This window comes from Serinus canaria, chromosome 2 (assembly GCF_022539315.1).
Source record: "Serinus canaria isolate serCan28SL12 chromosome 2, serCan2020, whole genome shotgun sequence".
In the NCBI taxonomy this organism is placed as follows: Eukaryota; Metazoa; Chordata; class Aves; order Passeriformes; family Fringillidae; genus Serinus; species Serinus canaria.
Window position 1 is genome coordinate 22,961,347 of NC_066315.1, and position 25,779 is coordinate 22,987,125.

At 38.1% G+C, this 25,779-nt stretch overlaps 1 protein-coding gene across 3 annotated transcripts in view; it reads left to right on the forward strand.

The window, feature by feature from the left end:
* CDK14 (cyclin dependent kinase 14) overlaps window positions 1-25,779 on the forward strand; it is a 342,320-nt gene that overhangs the window by 279,970 nt on the left and 36,571 nt on the right. The window lies entirely within an intron of this gene.

Consider the following 25,779-nt stretch of genomic DNA (forward strand, 5'->3'; position numbering starts at 1 on the left):
ATTTTTTGCCTTCCTCTGACCCACTTAACACTCTGGGCTAAGCTTTTCCCCAGTACTTCCAATTCTGTAGGAAAAAAACCCGTTTTTGAGAATAAAACCATTTGTGGATCATTTTTCAAAAAAAATATTTAGGATAGTAGCATTAACCGACAGTACCAAGTTTCATACTTATGATAGTTGTAGGGCATGTCTCTGAAAACACCTGAACTTTCATTTGAAATAGTGACATTTTCTGTCTGATCTGAATAATTACCATTTTCTGATGCTTTTTTGTCCATGTTAAACAAGAGAAAAGAAGTTCCTCTGGGCACCCTATTTCCTGTGCTAAAAGAAAACAAGCAAAAGTTGTAAAACATGCCAAACCTTTTCTCAGTGTGGTCCTGCCTGGTGATCCGTGACTTGGGGAGTGAAAAAGAAAACAAAGGCAAAATGTACATCAACCTGTCACTGCTGCATGTACAATGAAGAGAATATTTTTATTTAAAAGACAGCAGCTGAGCAGCAGTTATTTAATCCATGCTGCTTGAGGGATGGTGGGGGAACGGGTATTTTTGTGAACTCTCTTCAATGACTCCTGTGCAGCTTCATGGCCATGGCTCCAGCAGAAACCAGAACTATAATAACAACATTGCAATAGGCCAGAGTTATGTTGCAAGCATTTTCAGAGTTAGACTTCACAGTCACATCCAGTTTGATTGCTTCCAGACCTAAGACATTAAGCTTGTTCGAAAAAAAATCATTAAAAAACACAGCCCCTCAAAAAATCCTTTATCTGGCTGAAAAGAACTTTAACGTTGAATAGCATGATGAATTTGCATTCTATAGACTTTAATTAAACAGTCCATTTTTTTGCAAGTATTATTCCTGTTGCTGTCATCAGCATTTGTTTTGTAACAGTGCAAAAGGGACAGTGAACTGTGCTAAGAAATCCTCTTCTCCTGGAACTGAGTGCAGAGATGTGTGCACACACCTAGAGGATGTACTTAGCCTTCAGATAATCTGTTGCATTTATACAATTTAGCCTCCCTAAAGTGTATGGGTGAAAATAGAAACGTGCTTTTGTTTGTATACTCGGGAAAAAGCTAATTATATGTGTAAGTGAAGTGTAAATATTAAATATTTGGTCACATGGCATTGCACTGCTGTCTTTGCATAACCTACTTTTTTGGTTGCTTTGCCATTTGCAAATTACAGAACCATCCCTGTTTGTGATGGTAACATCTCTAGCCCTGAACTGACTGACCAAGCAGCATCAACTCCAATGCAGAAGAAAATGAAGTAACTCTCAAATAATCTAAAGGCACAAATGTTGAGAGTGTTTTGTTGGGTTTTTCTAAGGATGGCAACTTGAGTCCACCCATACTAATACTTCCTACCCATATAGCTGAAAGCAAACGATGAGCCCATTTCAAAGTGTGGAAATTCCACTTACTAATTGCTTGTTCTTGACAACGTGAAGTGTTTGACCTCGGCTCTGAGGTATTTCTGCACAGACAGAATTGCCATGTCTGGTCCCAGACTGAATTATTTAGAAGCCATGTCTCAAGCTGTCAGCCCGCAGAGCAGCTCTGTCACTGCAAGACTTTCTTTTCCTTCCTAACTCTCCCAGACATGCAGCAGGATTTCTTACCAAATCAGAAGAGCAGGTAAGGAAACCAGTGGGAAGCAGAAGATGAGAATGCAAAGAGTAACAAAAAAAAGAAGGGAAACATGAAGACTCTGGTTCTTTGTTATTGTTTAGGATTGTCGAAGGATGTTTCAAAAAGATTTGTACATATGTGCAAATATGATCAACATTTTTAGAAAGAATATAGAATCAAAGGTTTAGCATTTTCTTTATGTAATCAATATATTTAGAATTTTTCCAAATCCACAGCTATTCATTTGTTAAAAACACATAAGAAGCACAAAGAATTTTTCCCATGTATTAAAAAGATTATGATTGCTGTGAAAATATTTTACTACCTGCCTAAATAATTGCAAATACTGTAAAGGGAAGGAAAGACTATTTTGCAGTTGGAAATTATTTTGTTAATATCTGTACCTCTGTTTTGAAAGCCTGAATATGCTTCTCCTAAGGATCTAAGTAGGCCTGGCCTATATGTACATAAGTATATAATTTAGTTTTATTTATTTTGAAATTAAACAAGTGCATAAATTCCAGGCTCAGGTGGAGATTTCTAATCAGCAATTCTCTCTGTAATTTTAGAAAAGAAATTATGGGAGCTTTGTGTAAGAAAACAATGTGCCAAGTAATGAAATCATTATGAGCTAATTGCAAGTTAACTACTCTAAGCTAGCTCCAGGTTGCCTTACTCCTCTAATATGGGTCAGTAATTATACGTGAAATCCTGTTACCAGCATAACCTAATAATTATAACCAGGATGTTTCTAACATAGAATTATTGAAGAGTTCTCAATTTTCCAGTTCTGTAGCCTAAAATGGGAGCTTTGTACAGGGCTGTGCTCTGAATCATCACTCTGGTCACTTGAAAAGTGGAGCTTGTAGTGGTGCGTGTTGTTAATTACAGCATTTTGGATGTAATTATCATGCTTACAGGATGACTCTTGGGGCCCACTGGCCTGCATGTATTGATTTTCTAGCTGGTTGACCTATCAAGTGGAAAAGTGGTTGTGCCTCAGAAAATAAGGGAAAGAGTCATCTGTCATGTGCCCAGTAATGTTGCAGAAGAAACTGTGGAAGTTGGGAACTCAGATATGCAGACTTAGGGCTGTCTGTGTGTCACTTCTTCTCAGCTCCTGCTGTGCTCTGCAAGCTGTAGGAAACTGATCTCTAACCTGTGAATAATGCGAGAAGAAGGAACTGATGGGAGAAAAATATGTACTGTACCATGGTTTTGCAGTAGAGTACGTGGCAAATAGGATTTCAAAGTTAAATGGGTGACAGAATTTCTCATAATTCTGGTGAAAAATTCTTTTTCAGATATGTTTTTCTAATGACTCTTTGCCCCTTCCATTTTGTCAGGAACTTTTCTTTCCTTCGAAAGATCAGTCCTTAGGATTAATTTTTTTTTACAAAGATAAAGCTGTGGTCCTATTCTTACAAGAAAATAAGATAGCATTTGGAGATTAATTTTTTTTCTCCAAGACTGTGGCTCAGAAGAGCAATCACAGGGCTGAAAGCCATGGGAAACTTTCCACTTTTTCATATGTCTGCCACCAACTCTCCTTAATCTTTTTCATCTATTCAGACATGCACAAAAATAATTCACTAAAGACTGAGAAACCATTTGTAAAGCAGGTGAAGTATTATTTGATGGGTAGACTAAGACAGGCAGCCCTCGTGTTATCCTCTCTGATCATAAGTACGTCACTTAAGGCAGTGGGTGCCTTGCTGTTCCCACTTGTGGGAGGGAGGAGATTGGTGCTTGGGCAGCAATATTCATGTAGAAAACAGCAGAGACAGCAGGGCCAGAGTCTGGGACAGACCCAGGTCAGCAGCAGTGAAGCTGAGAAGAGACCTTGGCACTGTCAGGGATATTCATCTGTCTTTATTCTTCAGTCTTGGCAACTCTTGCCTGTCCAGTGTAAGGGGAAGCTTTTCCCAGGAAAGCAGGAAGAAATAGTCCTGCATCAAAGATTTTTTGCTTAAAATTAAAGAAAATTGGAGAAATCCAAAGAGACAAAGCCCTTTCACACTGAGCTCTGGTGGCTCAGAAGCCTCTCAGCAGCTCAGGTGTATTTGGGCCAGTGGTTAAGAAGAGAGGGCTTCAGTGTGGGAAGAGCTGAAGTGGAGGGGGATGCCTTCAAGTGAATGTGTGTGTCCAGGAAGATTGGGTAATGACTGGGTTAGGGCAGGATGGTAATTGGCTGTGAAAAATAACTGCAAATGCATGTGTAAGTGAATGCCAGGCATGAAGGGTTTTGTGAGGAAGAGATTAAAGGGCTTACTGTGCAAGTGGGTGTTGGTGTTTATGGTAAGGAGAAAGGGAGGTTTGTAATTTACTTGTGCTTAAGGTAGTAACTTTTTTTTTTTTTGACAGTTTTGCAATCTTTGCCAGGGTCAGCAATTTTTAAAGTGATCCCCATGAACAGAAAAACTTCAGAACTTTTTAGAGGAAACTTGAAGGTCACAGAGTCCTGCTGGTTCAGATATTTGGGATGCTTTAGTCTAAATCACACCATTTGGATTCTTTCAGCAGCTCATGCTTCACAACTGTACAGTTTGCAAACAGGATGCTTTCTCCTTTTTTATTCTTTGCACCTACATTTCTTATTTTCTACTGCTGAAAGTGATTACCAGTAATTGTAAAATTGTGAAAGCAATTTTGAAACAGCATAAAACTGTTATAGTGTCATCGACCATTTGTAGACAGATGTAGTTTGGTGAATCCTTGTTGCCCAAATACCTCTGCTAGCTTTCAGCTTGCACAAGATTGCTAGAAATAGGAGACATTGTTTAGTGTCTAGTCATCTCATTTTGTTGCATATTTCAGCCAGAATAAATTCTCTGTTGCCCTACCCATTTCCTCGTTTCCTAACACAAGATGTCAGGTCAATAACTTGTTGTGGTTGATGTTGCTGTTGTTATTGGGAAGTGAAGTTTTCTCCATCTGGTTGAAGAACCCTAACAATGAGAATTGCAAATCTCTGGATTCTGTGGATTCTATGCAACGTGACATATATGACATTCAATGTCCTGTAACTGTCCTCTGAAACAGGCAGATTTGGGAGAGATTTGTGTCTACCCACAAATCAGAATTATGTGTTTTCTACTATCTATCCTTATTTTAGGGTTATCTCAAATACAGCAACTCATTTCACCAAAGTGAAATTTCATGAAGAGATATGAAAAAGCACTTCATGAGAAACTATTGACATATGTATACAAGGACAGACATTTATGTATATTAGTGTGTAGGATTCAGGAAATGTGAACATCTGGTTTCTCTTAATAGTTTTTTCTACTATTTAATTAATAAGAATTATTTTGATCTCATTCATGTCTGACCTGAAGAATTCATGAAATCTAGTTCTCTTCTAAGCCAACACATCTTCACTGTGTATACATATTCTATGTGTCTTTGTCTGAACTTAGTAAATCCATCTATTTAAAAGGACAATGTGAAATTCTGTATTAAACCGTGGTCTGCTACACACATGTCCATTCTCCCTTTATTTTCTTTGAACACAGAACACAGTAAAATGTATTGTACAGTGTACCAGTTTGATATCACTTTGAGAGACATGATGTGACCTTACATACACACTCCAGTGTACTCTAATCCGTGGTGTCCCAGCTCCCACTCTGCAGGATTTTTGCGATGTTGATGGAACCCTGTGCTTTCACAGAGCAGCTGCAGTGACCCCTCGCCCTGCTCACTGCTGCTGACAGCTGCCTACCATGTGTAGAGGAAAGCTCACAGACTAAAATCTCCCTCATAAAGCAAAGATCTTTAGATAAGCAGGCAGGCCTGATCATGCTACTACTTTAAAAATAAATAGTTTAAACCCAGAACTTTTGGTGTGGTGCTAAAAGAGTGGTAGCTAAATATTCAAGGCATTCTGCCTGGTAAAAATAATGGACATGTGACACAGTGTCTCCTTTTAAAAACAGAAAGAAGAAAACTTCAGTATAAACAATGAAAGGTATCCTAAGTGTAAATAATCTGCATAAGAAATGAGTTAATCTGTCTGTTAGGACAGGTCTGACTTGCTAAACAAGGCTCATCAAGTTCTTCTGGTTTATGTTTAAGAACAGTGTCTTAACTACCTGAAGTCAGAAAAACACCCATCCAATAATTCATGTATCAAATGAGGAAAGTTTATTTAATCTGAATTTTAACTTTTACCCACATGGGTATTTACTTCCATCAGGATTTTTATTTAGGAAAAAATAAAACAGAATGAAAGCAAGAGTTTAAAATAAAAGCGAAGAACAAAGTTCAGTGTGATGTTTAATCTTTTTTCAATATTAAAACTTGAAATAATTATTAGGTAAAAACAGATTGGCATTGTACTTCCTAAGGCATTTCTTCACATACAGTACCCAGAATGATATCAGTGCTAATGTTTTCCTGCTGAGCTGCCGTCATCTTTTGTCTTGCTGTCGTAGTGTTACATTGATGTACCTTCCCCATTTGGGTAGAGGTCATTATCCTCGTGCCCGGCTGCATTGCTTCTGCTGTGCAGGTTAACTGCTTGAGGTCTTTCATCTAGACAAATGTTTTACCAGAGCTTTTGCTCCATGATGACACAAACTGTTCCTCAGAGGTCAAATCCAGATGAATTAGCAATGCTGTGATAGCATGTTCCCTGGATATTCACACACTCATTCAGGGACCCAGGGGAGTTAAGGTACCAGCTTTGTGAAATGAATAATTTCTAAAATGTCCTTTATTTTCAAGACCTTTTTCTCCCAGGTAAGTACTTGTATGTTGACTTAATTTAGTATTTGTGTCACTGTAAAACTGGCTTGTCAAAAGAATGCCCTTTTACAATCAAGTCTGACAAATGTATGGTAATCGTAATAGCCAACTTTTACAAATAAACTGCGTGCATAATAAGCACAAATCACAGTTCAAACATTTTTTTATATGCTAGCTAATTCTATCAATATCTTCTTTTTAAATAGTAGCTTTGAGACTATTAGCCATTCCCTGGGCATTTCTGGTAGTTTCTTTCTGTGCATGAGTGATAATCAAGAAGCAAAATAACAAGTGAGAATATGCCCTAAAGCTTGCTCAGCAAGGCTCAGATTTTACAATATCTAGTTTTTGCTATCAATTATAGGTTAAAAGGTCTAACAAGTACATTTCACCATGCTCAGAATTTCAGCCTTCAGCATTCAGATTTTGTCAGCCTTGTCCCAAACAGGAAAAGATGTGTACAAGAGCTAATCCTCTGGATCTCTTCATAGGAATTTGAATGCATTCCTTGGATTGTGAAATAGTATTTGATAAGGCCGTGCTGAACAAAAGTGATGAGCACTGTAATTCTTCATACATATAAAAGGTTTATTTATTCTGATGTTCATACAAAACTTAATTTAGGAACGTAGCTGAGAAAATATTTAGCTTTAGGGATGTGATTAGGACCTACTGAAGCAAATGAAGTTTCTGGAGTGCTAGTGTGAGGACTAGGAATCCTTCTCTCAATCTGGACTAAATTTCCTTTAAAGTTTAAAGTTTTAAAGTTTAGAATGACAGAAGCAGGATCAAGGTCACTTGCCTTCCCAGAGATCTAAAAGGTATCAATGTGTAGTAGGATTTCAGTATTTATTGCTTTAGCTGCAAATATTTAATTTATGTTGAAAATACCAATACACAAATTTAATTCAGTAATTCCCATCTCTTCCTGTCTCCCACTGGGAAAACCACATTGGCTTCAAACAAGCTCTGTGTGCATACTGGCCTCTTTGCATGGAGCCCCTGAAAGGGTCAGGACTACAGTAGTAAAAAAAAAAAAAAAAAGGTCAGTTTTATCCATGTGTGTGCATAAAAGCAGAAATATATATATATATATATCTCAAGGTATGTCTTGTTGCCTTAGAACTTGAAACAAAGTGCACCTCTGAGCTTTGGAGCCAACAGTTGCTGGTCATGGGTGATAGCTGCAGTCATGTTAGGAATACATCTGCTGCACAGAGAACCCCGGGGAACACTGCTGTTTAAATGAGCAATATATTCATTTTTTGTTCCTTAGGGTGCTTAGGATTTGGGGCTGGGTTTTTTAAAGTAGATCTTATATAGTAGTACATACATAAAAAGTCTTCTTAAGTCTTGTTTGTATGAAAGCATTGGGAGCCAGAGAAAAATAAAATTGTTCTCCAGTCAGAATTGTGATTTAGGTCTGGCAAAGACTCAGGTTTTGGGACCGGTTTCACTCTGGAGTGGAGGGAGATTTTCAACTGAATAGGAGCTGATTCAATTAGTGCTTAAATTAATGAGTGATGTCTTTTCTCTGTCTGCTGTCCCTACTGGGATTAGGCACAGTCTGCCAGGAAGGGTACAGAGCTCATCTGAAGTATTGAGGCAGTGAGGATGCAGCAAGGGTGTAGAGAACTGGCATTTTTATTTTTCAGTTAGGGCAATTAGTTGCATTAGCTTAATCATGTCCACACAGCTTGCTTCTCTATGAAATTTTCTGCTATGGTACTACAAAATGATCAAAGACTGACACTAGAATTTGATTTTTGTTTGTTGTATGAGTTCATTTAGAGTATGCCAGAGGCTGCTGCAGCCAGTGAACCTAAATAAATGCCTGTTGGATATCTATTTAGCAGCAGGCTCCAGTTTTTTCAACACTGTCTCCATGTAACCTTTTAATCTAGTTCTTGTCTTTGACTTTTCATATTTTATATATTTAACCCCTTGATGCAGATATTTTGCATTAAGTGCTTTAGAAATCCTGATTTACTGCCTCAAGGGATTAACCAGAATTCCAGTATTCTTGCTTTATCTACATTCATTTACACAGTCCATTTATTTCTAATAAATACATTGGCCAGATCATATTTCTCTGCAAACTCAAGCCCTGAAAATAAATTTATGCAGTGACATAATGAAAATAAAACTGTCTTGCATATTGCTCTTATTCTTGCTTTAAATATCACCTTCCAAAGGCACTGTGGGTTTATATTCTCCAAGTAAACACCACGTTTGAGGTTCATGCTGCAAAGCTCTAATTTTTAGTTGACTTCTAAGGGAATTTAATCAAACTACAGGATATATGATTCAAAGCAAAAAATGTAATTAAGAAAAATCTTTTTCTGTAGGCAAAGAGCAGCTTGTTTTCATTAATTTTATGAAGAATGTTGTTTTTCTTGGCTGAAAACTTAAACTCATGGGACAAAGGAAGATTTATGGGGTGATCCACAAAATCACACAGGTTTTGTGTTGCAATGCTGTTTATGCAGTGACCACTAGAGTCCCTATAGTTGAAAGTTTATCAGTATTTCTTTTTATAAATCTCTATTTTCAGAAAGAGCTTTTATTCAGAGATTAGCTTTGAGCTAAATACATGCACACAAAGGCTCAGTGTATATGTACTGTGGTAAGCATGTATATTTTAATGTAAACAATTTATAATATTTTAAGGTCTTACATTACAAGGAAAAATTGAACTGAAGTAAGAACAGCTATTTAGATCTTCTATTCATACACTGCTTGTGCTTCTTTGTCATTATGCTTTATTTAAACAAATGGCAAACTCTCCAGCAGTTGCTGAAAGCCACTAGTACAGGAGATCAGAGACATGATGTCTCTTACCCTACTCCTTCAAGGTGCCAATGTCCCTTGTGAGGTGCTTGGGCTGAAGATCTATGTGTCATATAAAGTTTTCATCTTTGTGATCATTAGAGTGGAGGTGCAGAACCAGAGACACAGCCGGGTTATTGGGTGGCACTTTGACTTATTTCTCCCTTCTGAGTTTTGACCCCTTCTATTTGAAGTTCAAATTCAGCTTTAACTTTGACATATGTATTTTTAAAACAAATAATGAGTTTATTTCGTTAACTGTATCAAATGAAATACCTTTTGTATCTTTAAAAATGTCACTTTACGAAGATCAGTAGTTCACGAGCAGAAATGAACAACAATCTTAACAGAATGCTCTTTCATTCCCCATAATGTCAGCAAGAGTGTCTGCTTGTTTAATGTTGTAGTAAACAGAAAAGTTCATGGTTCAGTGCTTAAGACTCTGAGCTGTCTCCCCAACTGTTCCTGGCTGCCAGTACTTTACTTACTCAACAGGAAACTAATTTAATTAGTACAAAGAACAGGCCAGTACAGATGCCTGTATGAAATTCTTTCAGTTTTCAGAAGGCGTATGCTGAACTCCCTACATTAGATGGAAAAACAGAGATTGTAACATTTACACAATGAAATATCTGTTAACCTGTATTATCAAAGGTTGCTGTCTCAAATTATGTTACTGTGGTCTTGCAACATCAAACCAGACAAAATATTTCAGTTGAAAGGCAAAGAAACTGATAGTAAATTTGAGACAAGCTTATGTTTCTTATTAGGACTCTCTCCATTCTGTATGTAACTAACTGGGAAGATGCACCATTAGTTCTTAGCAATACTGTCTGCTTCTAAAGTCTGCTTCATAAAATTTATTAAAGTGGTAAATTCAAACAGTACTTAGGAAATACCAAAATTAAGGTTTCAAGTTTAATTTTGTCCACCTGTGGTTTATGCACTCATCTACAGTTTTCATTTGTCAGGATCATACACTCTTATTTCTTTGGGCCTTCAAATCACTTTTCAGTAGGATAATGGATTGTGAACACAGATGGATAGTTAATGTTTCCTTTCATCTTCATCATTCAGTGTTTCATCCTATGCTTTATGGCTATAGCATCCATAATCTGAACCAGATATGGAATCATTCATTTCCATGGTGGCTTTTCATGATGCATTCTCTCTTAGTTCTTTGCCAGTGTCGTGAAGCCACTTTCACAGTACCCCCAAGAGCTGACACGGTATGAAGGTGTCCATTTTATGCACTAGGAGCTGAAGCTCAGGTATTAAAATGGCAATTGTTAAAAATGAATCAATTATTCTTGCCTGATTTTTCAGAGCTCCTTGCATCCTTTAGTGCTCAATATGTTCAGATTGGATTTCATTCTGCATTGACCTCAGTTGGAGCAGTGAATGCTCAGCATATCTGCAGCCCCAGCCGGGATCTATCTTGGATTACAAAGAAAATCAGAGCTGCCAAGTGAATGTCTGCTAAAAATAAAAAAAAAAAGGAAAAAAAGGTTAACTTCTCTAGTATTGTAGGAGCTCTGACAATAGTTATCTAGCTTCTAGCACCATGTAGGAGCTATGGCAGAAGCAGGACTCAAATGCAACTTTCCAAGCATTCAGCTACTGAAACTTAGTTATTTTTTCTTGTCCATCCAGTCAACTTACTTGAGACCTTCCATCTTCCACAATAAAGGAATCAAGGGTCTTATTTTCAATGAAACCCTTTGTCTTACAAAAGCAGCATATAGTTTGAGCAGCAAATGTGGCAAAAGTTTCTTCGGGGACAAGAAAATGACCATGTGTTAAAGGCTACTACAGGTGTACAAGAGATTAGATACAGTGCACAAGCATTTTAACTCCTTTCAAGAGTTTTAAGTTCCCAAATTTTCAGAAACTGATACAGTGGAAGAGGTTTTGGTGTATGGAATCATACTGATACCTTCTTTCACCTTCATCGAGATGTGTTGCCAGTGGGATTCCTACCTTTCAACCCTCAGTGTGAGGTCAGTAGGCAGCAGTAGGAGGTGATTATCCTGTGTGTCAGGCTGACACAAGAGAAAACACAGTGCATTGTGCAAACAAGCTTACCTGCTGTTTGTTGGGCAGGAGATAATGTTGTGTGACCCAGGAACAATAGGTCCTCCTGCTGCTGCTGAAGAGACAGGCAGCCTCCTGGCTGTTTGCTCTCTGCTGCCTGCCCGCTGCCTCTCCTGCCTCTCCTGCCTCTCTCTGCCCTTTTTCCTGACAGTCACATCCCTATTCCCTACCCTGGTGCTTCAGCCTGTTTTCTCTCTCCTTATCAAAAAGGTGTCAGCCATGGAATTACGCTCAAATAATGAGTTTATTTCGTTAACTGTATCAAATGAAATACCTTTTGTATCTTTAAAAATGTCACTTCACTTTAATTATTGCTGTGTGTTTAACTTGAAAGGTATTTTTAATATGGCTCTGGTGCTTAGCAACCCCATATTATGCCACCGCCCAAAAAACCCACCAAAATGATATTTGCAAGGATGGGAAGAAGAGTCCATCCCTACCTTTATCAAAGTTAAATGTTATGGAAGTTGGTTCCTTCTCTTTGAACATGTTATTCTTCTGATTGTTTTGTTTGCCTGCCTGTCCTGGTCAAAGATTGAATGACGGAGAACATGGCAAATCCTGGCTTTCTCGTTTAACCACTATTAATCACTTGACATTGCATTCAGAGTTAGTTTGCACAAGATATGTGAAAAGCAAAGAGCCTCACTTGCATGCTGGCTTAGCAGCCAGCAACATTTTCCCCTCCCATCTGCTGTTCATTATTATTTAAAAGCAAGTCAGGAGACAGAATTGGATTAGCAGAGTGGGTGGCACCAGTGGAAAACAAGCTCTGTGTTGGCAGTCACCCTGCCAAGTTCATGTGAAATTGCCCATTTTAGTTGGCAGCTTCAGCTTAGCTTGGTGTGATGACATATGGGCCCAGAGGGTAAGAATCTATTTCCATATTATAGCAGCTTCTACTGTGAAACCTCATAGTTTGTAGCTGTGTGGCTGCCTGGCTTTGGCTGCAGGCTCCCTCCTGGACTGCTCTGCCACACGGGGCTCCTTGGCCATGGTCTCACATTTCTCCAAGGTCCCCTTAGCAGCTCTTCCTACGTGTTGACACTCAGGTTGCCCCCAGCTACTCCTCTGGTCCCAAGCCATAAGCATGTTGAATGTCAAGAAGCAAAACAGGGAAGCTCATAACCCTCTCATTTGTGGCACCCACAGAATCAAAGGAGAGGAATCAAACCCTTGCTTTCACTTTTAAGGGTCAGTAGTTTCTCAAAACAGCAGGGATATGTATTTTATGTTTGAAAAATAAATAACAGTGTGTGTAATTTACACATTGACTCAAAACTCAATCACCTCATAAATAGGCATTTACAAATGAAAAATTAACTTCTTAAAATTAATAAAAAATCCCTGTTTCAAGTATTAGTGGTCTAGAATTTCCCAGGATATGATTTCAGTGTCCAGTGTTGTCTATTGTAATTCTGCATAAAGGAAGTTTTGGTGCCTTGCATTGAAATCCATGTGACAGGGATACCACCAACTAAGTCAATTCTGTAAAATAAGCTCAAAGATATTTCAGGAACCAGACTGCCCCTAAGTCCCTCAGCTGTGATTAGTGAGTTAACAATAACATTTCTTATTTCAGAAATCTTTTTCATCCTCTACTTACTATAGAAGGAAAATAATTAAAATAACTCTAAGCAAAGCCCTTTCAAAGCACAAAGAAAGTATCTTTCTGAGTTTACAGTACCCTTATTGTCAATTACTTGACAGGATAAAAATGTTTGAGAAGGGAGAGTTACAGGCTGTTGACATGCCTTTAAACTATTTATTATAATTCCCAGAATTTCCTATGCATTTTTTGATTTTTTTTTCCTTTGGACACTCTCTACTGCTACATATTACTTCAGATAGCTTTGTTTTGGGGATATTGGAGAGATCTTGCAGAGAAATCTTGCTGTTGGGAGTATATGATCCTCTTCTGTGCAATGTGAGAAACAGAAAACCTTATTCCTGTTAATCTTTGCTATTACAGCCTGTGCATAGCCCTGGACTAAAATAGTGTGACAAAGGTGGACAAAACATGATGCATGATGCCACTACAAACCCCCAAGCACTTAAATGAGGAGATGAGTTGCACCTTGGAAGATGAGAGTTGGTGCACAGGTCTGGCTCCCCACTTGTGCCTGTCTCTGCTCATGCTGCAGTGGGAGCTTCTTATACATTAATATATGATTGTTTTTGCCATCTTCCTGCTCTTTATTCAGCAAAGATGGGTTGAGAGAAATGTCAGAAAAGGGGGCAAATATGTCCCAATCAATGATCAAAAAGTAGCACCCTTGAAAAGGTGCTTATTTATCACCCAATGGCTGCAAAATTTGAACGTAATGTACCAGTGCAGTGGTTTGGTGGTATTGCTATTAATGTATCAAGCTAAAGGCCTGTGTTTTGGGAGGATTTATTTCTGTGATGAACTCAGTTTTAGAAGTCCCTACTGTGGGTGAGAGATGTGATCAATCCAGTAGCAGTGCCTTTGTTACTGCCTATGCAGAGACCTGAGCACATCACTTAGGCACAAAGAGGCAGCTTAGTTCTTTGTTCATTCTTTATACATGAGCTAGTTACTCATTTCTCCATACATAACTGCTATCATTCTTCACACCTAGACTGTATTTTGTTTCTGGATGAACTTAAAAGGCTTTTTGGAAGGGTCTAATAATCAGAAGCTTGTACTTTAAGGTGAAAAGGGCTAATGAGATACAGAAAGCCACACTATCTGTTTGTAAAGAGCAATTCAGCATTCTCCTGGTGCTTCTATTTCACCTCCTTTTGATATTTAAACCCAGAGCATTTCAGTTACAGAGGTGCTGGGTATCATTGTATATTTGTTGTCTGTCCATCTGTAATGCTCTTTTTTTCTCTTCTTTCCTGTAACAATTTTCAGCCTCATATCTTTGATATTTTTGTAGATACAATTTACACTTTACATTACTCAATTGGAATACAAGCTAATCAGGTGGATGGAGCTTCAGTTGCCACAAACAAACGAGAGCTTACTGCAGTGCTGTGCTGTTCAGTAATGCTAGAGAAGTTTCAGTGTGAAAAAAACATTGTAAATGAATTTATGTTCCCACCCAGATTTATTTTAATTAAAATCATCCATGAGTCTTGGCTGTTGCTCTGACTACTAAGTACTTACAAATAAGCTTAATAGACATGTTTGTTTTTTCCGCAGCTGTAAAAATATATATTCTGCTATGATTGGTTTTTTATCTGATTTATTTAAATAGAGTTAGGTAAAGATGCAGTTTATAGGGAAGGTTAAAGGGTCAAAATCCTATTTAATTAACTTATACCCACTTGGGAAGCAGCCAAGGTAAAAGAATGCAGTGAAAGTAAGCTTCAAATAATATGAAATCTTTGAAAAGGACTAACCACCTTTGGTGAAAGGCTTTCCTGTTCTTAACCTTGTGTCATTTAAACTATTTAAATGAGCTATGCAAAACCTTACTTTTATAATGGAGCTTCAAAAAAAAAAAGATTAAGTATTTCTTGCAGTTACAAGAAAACCAATGCTTATAGCACTTTTGAAAGAAAAGCCTTTAGTGCTCCATCTTACCATGATCCCTGTCTTTGCATACCACAAAATGCACAGTATGTTGCACCTGATTTGACATCTACTGTTTCTGCCACAAGCCTGTCTAGTGTGTGAGACTGGTTTTTAAAAACATTCTTAAGTCTTTTAAAAAACAAAAGGGAAGGCAGAAGCCTCTCCCTGTAATATCTGAAAGAGGTCTGGTTCTCAAAGACTGTAGATGCTGCTTGGTTTCTAAAAGTTGTGTCTGAGAGGAACCTCATGCTAGATTTCCCAAACCATGTATAATATCTGAACATCTTAGTCATACACAGTGGAAAAGGTTCTTACCCCAACCAGAGTGGGAACTCTGAGAAATAAAATCACTGAGCTGCTTTGTGATCTCCTAATGTACTAGATAGAATATCCTCAGTGCTGTAGAGATGCCCTGTAGAGGTGCTAATTCTGGAACATTTTTTCCATTTAATGCCACAGAGACTGCACTGGAGAAATATTTCTGTTTCAGTGCTCCATATGGTTTTGTATGTAAAAATGGAACTGGCAGGGAAGAAAGCAGCTGGCCTGAAGCTGCCAGTAACTATTTCTAATGTCACAGATTTTCAGCAAAAATCCCAAGTGGGAGCTGTATAGGTGAAAGGACTGTATAGCAGTATTCAGCAAGTATCAGCACACCCTCTAGGGAATGAGCATGAAGACAAGCAGTATCTCATAAAGACACCATTGCATTTCCTAAACTGGGATTTTTTTTCTCCTCTGTTTCATTCTAGTCTTAGGAACTCTTTGGCTGGGAAACAATTTAGGCTTGAAAATGTCAACTGCAAAGACTTCCTGATATCTCTGTCAATAAATACCCTTGTATGGCATTCATGGTATGGGTGGGCACATAGATTAAGAGCTTAGGACATAATCATAATATGGAAATGTATTCCAAAATTTAAATACATCTATTACTTAAACTTGCCATTAATATAATATACTATGATAATGGGAAAGATCCTTCTGCTTCAGCATGTGAGGTCTGCTTTCTGTCTAATTTATATGTCCTTAAGTGTTGCAGTGCTGTCCTAAAAAATGTATTTTAATTGACATGACCACTTTGCCATGATGCTCAGTCTCTCAAAAGTCACAGCAGCAAACAGAATGCATAACCAGATGGTGCTTAGCTAGAAGGATCTTCACTGACCCAAATGCAGCTGCAATAATATCTGTTCTGTCAAGTTAAAAACAAAGGCATTCATAACTCCACATTCCAGATTAAAAATTCTTTGCTGGTTTGAAAAGTACTTGCTAGGAAGAGCACAAATGGAAATAAAAATGCAGGTGAGAAATGGATTTCTTTTTTTTTTTTTTTTTTGTTTACCCATCCCTCTTTTTTTCTTCCTTCTGCACCTGAACACTCACCCTGTCTTCTCAAAAAAGAAAAAGATGTAACCTAATTCCAAGCTGCCTGTAGGTACTTGCAGGCTACTAGAATGATTGTGGTAGTGATAAACATTTGCACATTGTTTCTTAATGCTTAGCATTTATCTGTGGGGTCTGAGGTAGTTTATAGTGTTGTGATCCCTTGCAGAGGCATTTTTAAATTCCAAGGAATCTTTGTTAGACAAAATGGTCCACACCCATCTCTAGACAATCCCACAGCTACTCTGCACTGATTAAACAGGCAGCATTAAATTTGTTCCAAGACTACTTAGCTTTCAAGAAGCAACTTGACTAATAATTTTAACAATCACATGTATACAAAATGCCCTATTTTGAAGTACCTGCAGATACTTTATTTTTTCAATGAGGCAGGGTTTAATTTTTGGGAGGAGGTAAATGCTAATGAGTCATCTGGCAAGTATTTCATCTTTCCCATGTCATTTTGTCCAACAGACTTTGGGGATAAAAGCCATGACAGGAAAAGCAAGAATAAATTTCTGATTCAGTTCCCTGAAGAGATGTACTCGTTACATTAGATGTGGAGGAGTGGAAGGAGATGGTCAAACACATCATCTAATTTGGGTTCTGAGTTGGTCAGCTGTTGTGTTGCAGATAATATAAATACATACATACATAAATACATACATAAATGTGCTTAAGTTTGAGCTGATAAATAGCACTGTTAAGAGTAGCTACCATCATTCCTGACACTGGCAGTCAGTAAGTTTCATTTGTGGTATTTGGAGGGCACAGTTGATCTGCTGTCCCTGAACTCTAGGGTTATATTCTTCATTCAAAGCTAGAGAGTGACCTATAAAGAATCAGATGCTTTTCTATCCTGCCTGAATTCTGGTTAAATATGACTTGAAGCTTCACAAACTGTTAAGCATCTCCTTGATATGTTGGCAGGCCTACACATTTTTGCTGCTAAAAAAAATAAAACCAACCCAAAAAATTCAAAGAACTTCCAGTCAGAGGCACGGGCTCTCAGCCATCTCTTGTTTGCTGCTCCCTTGAAACATGTACCGGAGATTATCCTTATTAGGCCATCTTACGGGTATTCCCAGAGCTTTTCAGTATGGTTTTCTTCCTTTTTAATTAGTAGGTCATTATGTGACAACTTCTGTCTGCTTCTCTAAGTGCCTGGCTAAGGCAGATTTCACAGTGTTTCCAGATACCTGAAAATAATTAGCCATTTGTGAGTTGGGAGGTGGCTTCAGATTTTAGAATGAAGCTTTGTTCTTCATAATGCACTGGGGAATGCTGCTGATTAAAAATAAGGATGTTATTCCATAATTTTGTCTTTGCAAACAAGAACAGTGTGATAAGTTTCTGTCTAGCTCTATCCAGGCAGTTCCTTTTTCCTCCCTCACCAGTTTTCAACCCCACTAGCTGTGATGAAGCAAGTTGGGAGTTTGGTGTTGACTGGATCACTTCATTATGAAGTTCCACATAAAAATGTCACTTTTGATACTTTTAGTGACACAGTGTACAGAGAGTTCCACAGAAAATTTTACAAAATGAGTGATTGGGGCACAAATGGAAGGGCAGGAACAAGGAAATAGGTTTGCACAGTGGGCTCTGCCACAAAGCAGAGACATGGCAGAAGGGTACCACTGCTAAGCTCACACCCAGCTGTTTGTAGTTGAATCTCCCATCCCTCAACTGTTTAGCTCTGCAAGAGAGTTTAGCAATGAGCAGATCTCTCAGCAGCCATTCTGGAGCTCCTTTTCACCAGAGATGGGTTAAAACCAGTAACAAACCTGTTAACCAGAGCAATAATGCCTTTATATCATCTTCCAACGGGTATTTCCTTTCTGAGTTCTGTTATATACAACTGTAACAGATAGGCTTTTCTTTCTTTTTTCTTTTTTTTTTCTTTAGATATTTTAATTAAGGTATCTACAGATTTTTTTCAGGCACAACATTTACTTACATGAGATGAGAGCTGGTTCTACCCCTGAGATAAGGATCTCATTGTGTCAAACACTGGCAAAAATTGTAGGTTTAGGTTCTCTCATTATAGATCCAGGGAGACAGCATTTCTCCAATTCACGTTCAGTCAATTCCTCTTTGGCAGGTTTTTTTGCAAGTTATCAGGGTGAGAAGCATAGCAATTTAGACACATCACATTAATCAGATAGAAAAAGGTTAGAAGAAGTGATTTGGATGTTTGTCAGGTTTGAGAAGTACATTCTTGCAAACAACTAGCACTAATATCTTTCTGTTCTTGATGTGTACCAAAAACCTCAATTTGTGTTTATGTTTTTAGTAAGGTTTCTATGGCTTTGCATGCAAACTATGTTAAGCTCAATAACACTGCTGTTTTTGTAGTATCTTCATCTGAAGTACTAGTTTTCCCAGAGCTCACTCACAGAAGGCTGTGCTTTATTCTCAAAAACTAGAAGACATGTAGTAGATTCAGTCCTGGCCATTTTTCATGTGAAGCCTTATTCAAATGGTAATTGTGAAGGGCTTTGTGGACTTTGTTCTCAACTCAAAGAAAAAGCTTCAGCTGTGGCAGCTAGGGTAGGAAAGAATTTTTGCTGAAAGACTTGTAGAAAACTAATTTGGAAGTTACCACAGCCACTCAAAAGTTAAAAGCATACCTACAAATCAATTGTGAAACCAATCATATTATCAAATAACATTGGAAATTAATACTGTGAATAAAATATATTACAGTAAAGATCAGGCTTTTATTCCTTTTTTTGTCCTCACAAGACACACTATGAAGGAATTCATGATAATATTTTCTAGAGATCTGTGTGCAAAGTATGCAGGGTTGGTTTGCAATTACTGATATGCATATATGCTACTTAGCAGCTGGTGTGTAATTTAAAGGTAATTTAAAAGCCAAGACTTTTCAGAATCAACCTCCCACACTGGACTATTGGGTGCACATTCACCAAGTCAGGTGATGCAGAACTTTCACTTTGAACTCATACTGTGCATAAAGGTACAATTTGGAAAACTCACAGTTCAAGTAAAGATTTCAAGTACTACCAATGTTGCAACTGTTCTAATAGTGCATTTTTGATAAATTAAACTGTATTTACATAATGTGAACTATTGGTGCCTCCAGCTAAAACAGGGCACTCATTTTGGAGACACTAAACCCAGAGGCTGGGACATAAACCAGGACCCCTGTTACAATTAGGGTTGCAGTGGGATGAAATGACTTGCCTACAGTCACATGCAGCAGCAAAGCCAAAATCTTGGTTTCTGTTTTCCAGCCCCATATCCACAGTTCCATAGACATCTCACCTTTCAAAGATTATGTTATTTATTTAAAGTATGCTCATAAAATAATATAGTTTATAATTGTATTACTATTCTGGTTTTTTATTTTCTTACTAGCTTACAGTCCCTGTCTAGCACTCACTTCTTTTAGGGTCATCTCTTCACACCCACCCTGAAATTGCAGTCAACTCCCACACACAAATCTATTTAGAGTCGCAGGGCTCTGCTTAGAGGCAAAGTCAATCTGTGAAAAATTCTTTGTGGAGAGAGGAATTGGTAACACAACAATATGTCCATAAGGATCTGTATTATGATTTCTGTGTCAGAACTGTGAAGAATATACAGCAATTTTCATCACTTTAGACAGAGTGTGGGAAATCCCTTGTGTATAAGAATACCAGTGCAGTAACTAAGACACAGGAGAAGAAAACAGAAGAAATTAACCAGTTAATCCTGTGCTAATTATTTGTCAAATATGGTTTACTGTTAAGTACTCAGAGCACTTATAATTATAATGTGTATCCTGTACAGTGCTGCATCTGTGAAAGAGTAGTTGCCAAAAATTGCCAAGATAATCTAAAGGTGTCATTTAAACATTAAATGATATTAAATAGCTAAAGAAATATTAAGTGAATTAGAAAAGATGTGGCCTGTGTGAGGGGAGAAAGGTGAGGATACTCTCTCTGTATTGAGTTATGCCCCATCCTAGGAACAAGACTGGAAGTCACATTTATAGTGTGTTTTGCAAAGGAGATTATACCTGATATTTTGGCCACACATGTAACTTGCACATATTTTGCTACAGCTTCTTTCCTTCTAGTTACAGGGGTGCAGGATCCTGAGTTGACACTATAAACTGACCTTGGCAGCATGGGCTTTGACAGAGACAGAAATTAAACTGCAATAATTCAGCCTTATTCAGCTCCTGAAAGTTGCTTTATAGACAAATAACAGGGAAGAAGATACTTGGCCTCAGTGCTGTTTCAGGAGTGATGCAAATTCACTATGTTCCTGTGTGTTACAAGGCTTCTGAGTTCAGGAATCAGCCTATAGTTGAAATTATTTTCTTCAAACCCTTCTCAGTTTGTCAAAAAATCCTAGTTTTTCTAGGGTGTCTCTTTTTCTTCTTCTTCTTCTTTTTTTTCTTTTTCAGAATAAATTTTTAATAGCAGCCGTAAGTCTTGCCTCTCCTGTGTATTTTGGGGCATGGATAACTAGATAAAACTAAAGCCCAGCAGAAAGCAATTTAAGAAACCTTATATTTAGCCTTAGTGAATAGTATTCCTCAGGAAACCACAAACAAGGTATAGTCCATCAAGAAAAGCTTCCAACAAAGCTAGGCTGTATTCTGAGATAATCTTTGAACTAGCACCTCTGAAGATACGCAGAGCAACTTTACAGGCATCAATCTACTGAGCCTTGTCCACGGGGTAATTCCGAGCCTGAGCTAACAACACTGAAGATCATTTATTTTTCATATATAAGAACAAATGCCTTTCTTTTAAATTTCACAGAAGTAAAACTTCCCTGTGAAGGAAGGTGCACTATACAGTGTGACAATTACATATTTTAAAGCATTTATTTATAGAAATGCCTTTATATGCCCATCCTTTCTACACACATTCAGACTCATACATGCACATTTTTTGTATGTTTGCATTTGTGCACATATATCATAGACATAGATTAAAAATAAAACATGTATGCATGTATATGTGTATATATATTTAAAAGGGGAAAAGGATTTATGGCAGCTGACCAGATTTAATTTGTCTGCTTGTATTTAGCACTTAAGGGCTTATATACTCAGTTTGCTCAAAAGAGTGAAGAAGTACTCCTTGCTTATGCCTCAAATCAGAAATGCATGAAGTGCAGCTGCAGAGATAATACATTCTCCCCAAAGGCTTTGGCTGAGCAAATTAGGTGTCAATGGGGTGCCTGCGCAGGCAGTACTCTCTCTAATTAGTCTCTTGAGTCTAGTTGGTGGCAGGTATAAGATGATCTAATCAATTGGTCTGTGTCTGATGGTACGTGTAAAAATCCTAGCAGGCAGAGCTGTCTCCCACAGGTCACTCACCTGCACAGCAGGAACGCTCATTTTCATTTTTCATCTCTTCCATCACATGATGCTGACAGTTGGTTTTAAGGAAATTGAATCCAAAAAATATCTAGTTCATAGGGCATGTAGGTCAAAATAAAGTTGCATTATGGGTATTGGTGATCCAATTAATTAATATTTATAGCAACAAGTTGCACGTAGATATTACCTGAGTGCAAATAGTATTGCTAATGTTTGGTTGGCTTTTTAAAATGATTTCTCTAACAAAGGTAGGAATAAAAGGTGTGGGGAAAATCACCTGTTAATACTGTATTTTCTTTCAGAAAGGATGAACAGTATCTGTGATGTCTGCATGTGTGGTGGAGGGAGAAGCAGAAAGAGTATTATTATTGATGATCTTAAATACCTCCATGTTCCAGCTCATAAAGAATACAGTATCTCCAGTTGTCAGCTCACATTTTTATTTTAAAACTGGAATACTCTTATAATACTGCTGCATCAGCTGCCACATAAATAGACCTGCACTCTGAGTGTGCTTTGCATGCTAAAGACTCTGCAGGAGCACAGCTCCACCCGATGTGATAATTTATACAGAAATTAAAAGTACCTAGAGAAGGATGCTGATGCTGCCAAAAGGAACATGTATTGAACTGGTATTTTTACAGGACAGGACATTCTTTCACTAATTAAAATAAAGAAAAATATTTGGGATTTAATCACCTTCCTCTGCCTCATGTCTTGAGAGTATGATTAATGTTTAAATTACAGGCTTTGGTATGCCTTTCTAGAACCAGTGTAACATCAACAGCTACTGCATTCTGAAGTTGGCATCTGCTGTTTTTAAGGTGGATCAACACTCTATCCTGTTCAGGGTTTGGGACAAACAGAATGTATGCAGCAGAAGTTTCCTCTAGGTAACAAACATGGAAATGAGTCACTTCATGTAGATCACTTAATATTTCAAGTACATCATTAACTTACTTGTAGAAAGCTATTAGATTTAGTAGAGTTGTCATGAAAACCAGAAGTACCCAGATCTGTGGTGAAAAAAGTTCATTTTTAAGGCAGTCTTCAATGTTTCAGGGTTTGTTGTTGCTTGTTTGTTTGGGGTTTGTTGTTTTGGTTTGATTTTTAAGGAGATATGAAAGAACCCTACTTTGCTCTTGGGAAATCACAAGTTGTAAATATTCCATTTATTAATTCACAATTTTATAAGCAAAGCTGTGACCAGAGGCCATAAACGTAATCTGCTAAGTCACCAGGTAAAACTTTGATTTGTATGATATAGGAAATGTATAAATTCTAAGCAAGGATATTTCTAAAATATGTCTTTAAAAATGCAAACATGGAATACAAAGCCATCTGGGAACTGAATGGCAACACTGTGTAGAGGGCTCTGTCTTGGGTCTTTGTTGTGTGAATAACTGATGTTTCATTTCAAGAGCCACTCTGAAGAAACAATACTTTTTTAATGAAAAAGATTGGTTCACACCAGTCTAAAATTTTCTAGGTTTTTTATTGTAGATTTTCTGCTGTGGATAAAGACATGCTCTCTTCTTTCTCCAGTTTAGGAGAGTTGTCTGTTTGATGTCTCATCTTAAACAAAATTAAATGTGAAGAGTAAGTGTACAATGATGAGAGCACTCCTCTGACAAGTGGCATATCTGTGTTCAGCATAAGAGAAAGCTGGCACTCCACGACAGCTCTCTGAAGCAGGGGAAGGGACTTCACCTGTTGACTCCACTTTTGAATTGACAATACTCACTCAGAGAATTAGGGATTCAGATGCAAGCATTATCTATTCCTAACCACCACACTTGTTGAGTCATGTAAGGATTTCAAGCTCAGGAGAAACACCTTGGCAGGCAGAGCTGAGGGTTCAGAACACCCTGCACATTCTGGCACTGCTGTGAGCAGGGGGTCTGTCATGCAGGCTGCCTTTCCAAACCAGACATGCTGCACATTTCAACCCTGCAGACAGACCAAGACCACCATACTGTTCCCTGGTTCCAGTTATCTCCTAGCTGTGTCTCCTAGCTTTCCCCAGCCTGAACCATTAGTGAAATGTGGCATCAAATCATGTTCTTTTCCAGTGATCTAATCTAAATCTGGAGCCTGTGCAGAAGGTGGAGGGTGGTGCTGCCCACCATACACAGGCTCTAAGCTTCACAAAATACCAGTTACAGCCCTGGCACAGCAGGATCCAGCAACGCTGGAGCTGGTAGAGTTGTGATCCTATAACTGTGATCTGCCTTGTAGTGAGCCAGAGCAGGAAACCTGTAACTCTTGCTACCCTTTCTTAGTCTTCAGTGTTCTGCCTGCAGTGTGCATTAGTGCTGGCAGTAGTCCAGTGTGCAAAGATACTTTTTACCCCCCATGTGTTATATGGTAGCAGCTCTCAGTTTATTCATTTCTAAAGAATCTCTTAATGTTCTAGGGCTTGATTCTGGAAGTGCTAAGCTTCTAATGAAGGTATTCCCCATTCCATAAGCTCAGGCCCTTCCCTGGGGAAGGTGTCATCAGCTTTGCCTACAAAGCCAAACTTGAAACCAGACAATGTAGTGTTGTTACTGGGAAATTGTAGCATAATCCTAGGAGAAGTGTGATACTTACCTCATTTAGATACTGTCCCAAGGTCCAGTGATAGAAAGGAAAAGTTCTCTGTAATTAAACTGCAGTTATTCTCAAATGAGCAATGACCCTCTGAGCAATTTGATAACTGCTGGAAAAACATGCATCCAGAGACTTTGCTATCCTTATAATTTTTTTATCTGTCTCAGACGTCCCTGCTGCTTATGCCAGTCTCTGGAACTCCAGTAATTTGGGCTTAGCCTGAAATTAGGCCAGCTATTCTGGATCTGGGCAGATGTAGCTTCCAACTTGCAAGCCTGCTTTCCACAACTGGAGTGTAGATGACAGTGGGGGCAAATACCTCAGCATTGGAAGGAGCTTTGGGAGTTTAGTTGCTTCTTTCCAAGAAGGAACTCCCAAAAAGAACACCCCTGAAAAGGCAGGAAGGGAAGGAAGGGAAATCTGGAATTTAGGGAATATTATCACCGGTGTTTCATCACTGAGCAGTTGTGAATCTCTGCACGTTCCAGATATTGCTTTTCTTTTTAAGCTTTTGAAGGTAAGCTAAATGCATCAGCCTAAATGTATTCCTTGAAACAAGATTTATTGGCACTTCAGCCAAGCTTCTAGACACTGGGGAAAGTGGGACTTTCATGTGGAATAGACAGTCCACACAAGCTCCAGACACATTTAGAAAACAACCCAAGAAGGACTCTAGAGGTGGTAGACCAAGCTCCATGAGGGCCCAAGATGCTTAAGAACAGACTTTTGTTGATCCAATTCACGTATCCTGGTGCTTAAAGAATAGAAGAAGAGCTCTCAAGAATCATGTCAGGAATCCTGGAAATTGCAGAAGTTAAGATATTGCAGAGACATTGGGGTGTTTTGTTGAAAGCCACAATCAAAATGCTATGCTTGAAACTGTAGTTCAAAACCGATGTCTTGTTTTTCTCCTGCTTTTGAAATGAGGACTAGACTAGATTCACTGGCACCTGCATCCAGTTTGATTTAAATAGTTTTAGGACATGCTAATACAAACCAGTTCCATGCTCAATGAATATTTCAGCATTCTTTTTTTTAAGGGATGAAATTCCTTCACATATGACTGTCTTCCTGCAACAGCATTTTAAAAATGTATCAGGTCTGTAGTTCTAGTCTTGGAGAACTTAACAAATATATTTTCAGAATTTTTCAGAAAGTCTCACTCTATTACTTGACATAGAATTCTACTTGGAGATTTATTAAGAGTTAAATATGTTAATTATAAAATCCTTTCAGTGGCGTCATTCATCCAGTTCATCTAGCCCTCATTCAGCCTTCAAGTGGCTCTTCTCACAGTTACTGGGTACTTTGTTTTCCTGTCCCACATTCTCAGCCTGCCTCCTGGTTTGTGTAAACCTCAAAAACATCAGGATACCTTCGTGCAAGTGCTTTGAGCTTCTTCATCAGTAGAGTGAAAGACAACATAAGTGAAGCTATTGATAGTGTTTATTTTTATATTTGAAAGGAGGGCTTGCAATTATCTGCCTAAATAATAGAAATACACTGAAATAAAGGTAAATACATTTAGACACAGCACACCAAAAGCTCCATAACCTGGGTATATGTGCAGAAATGTTTCTGATTTGTTCCAGGGTGCC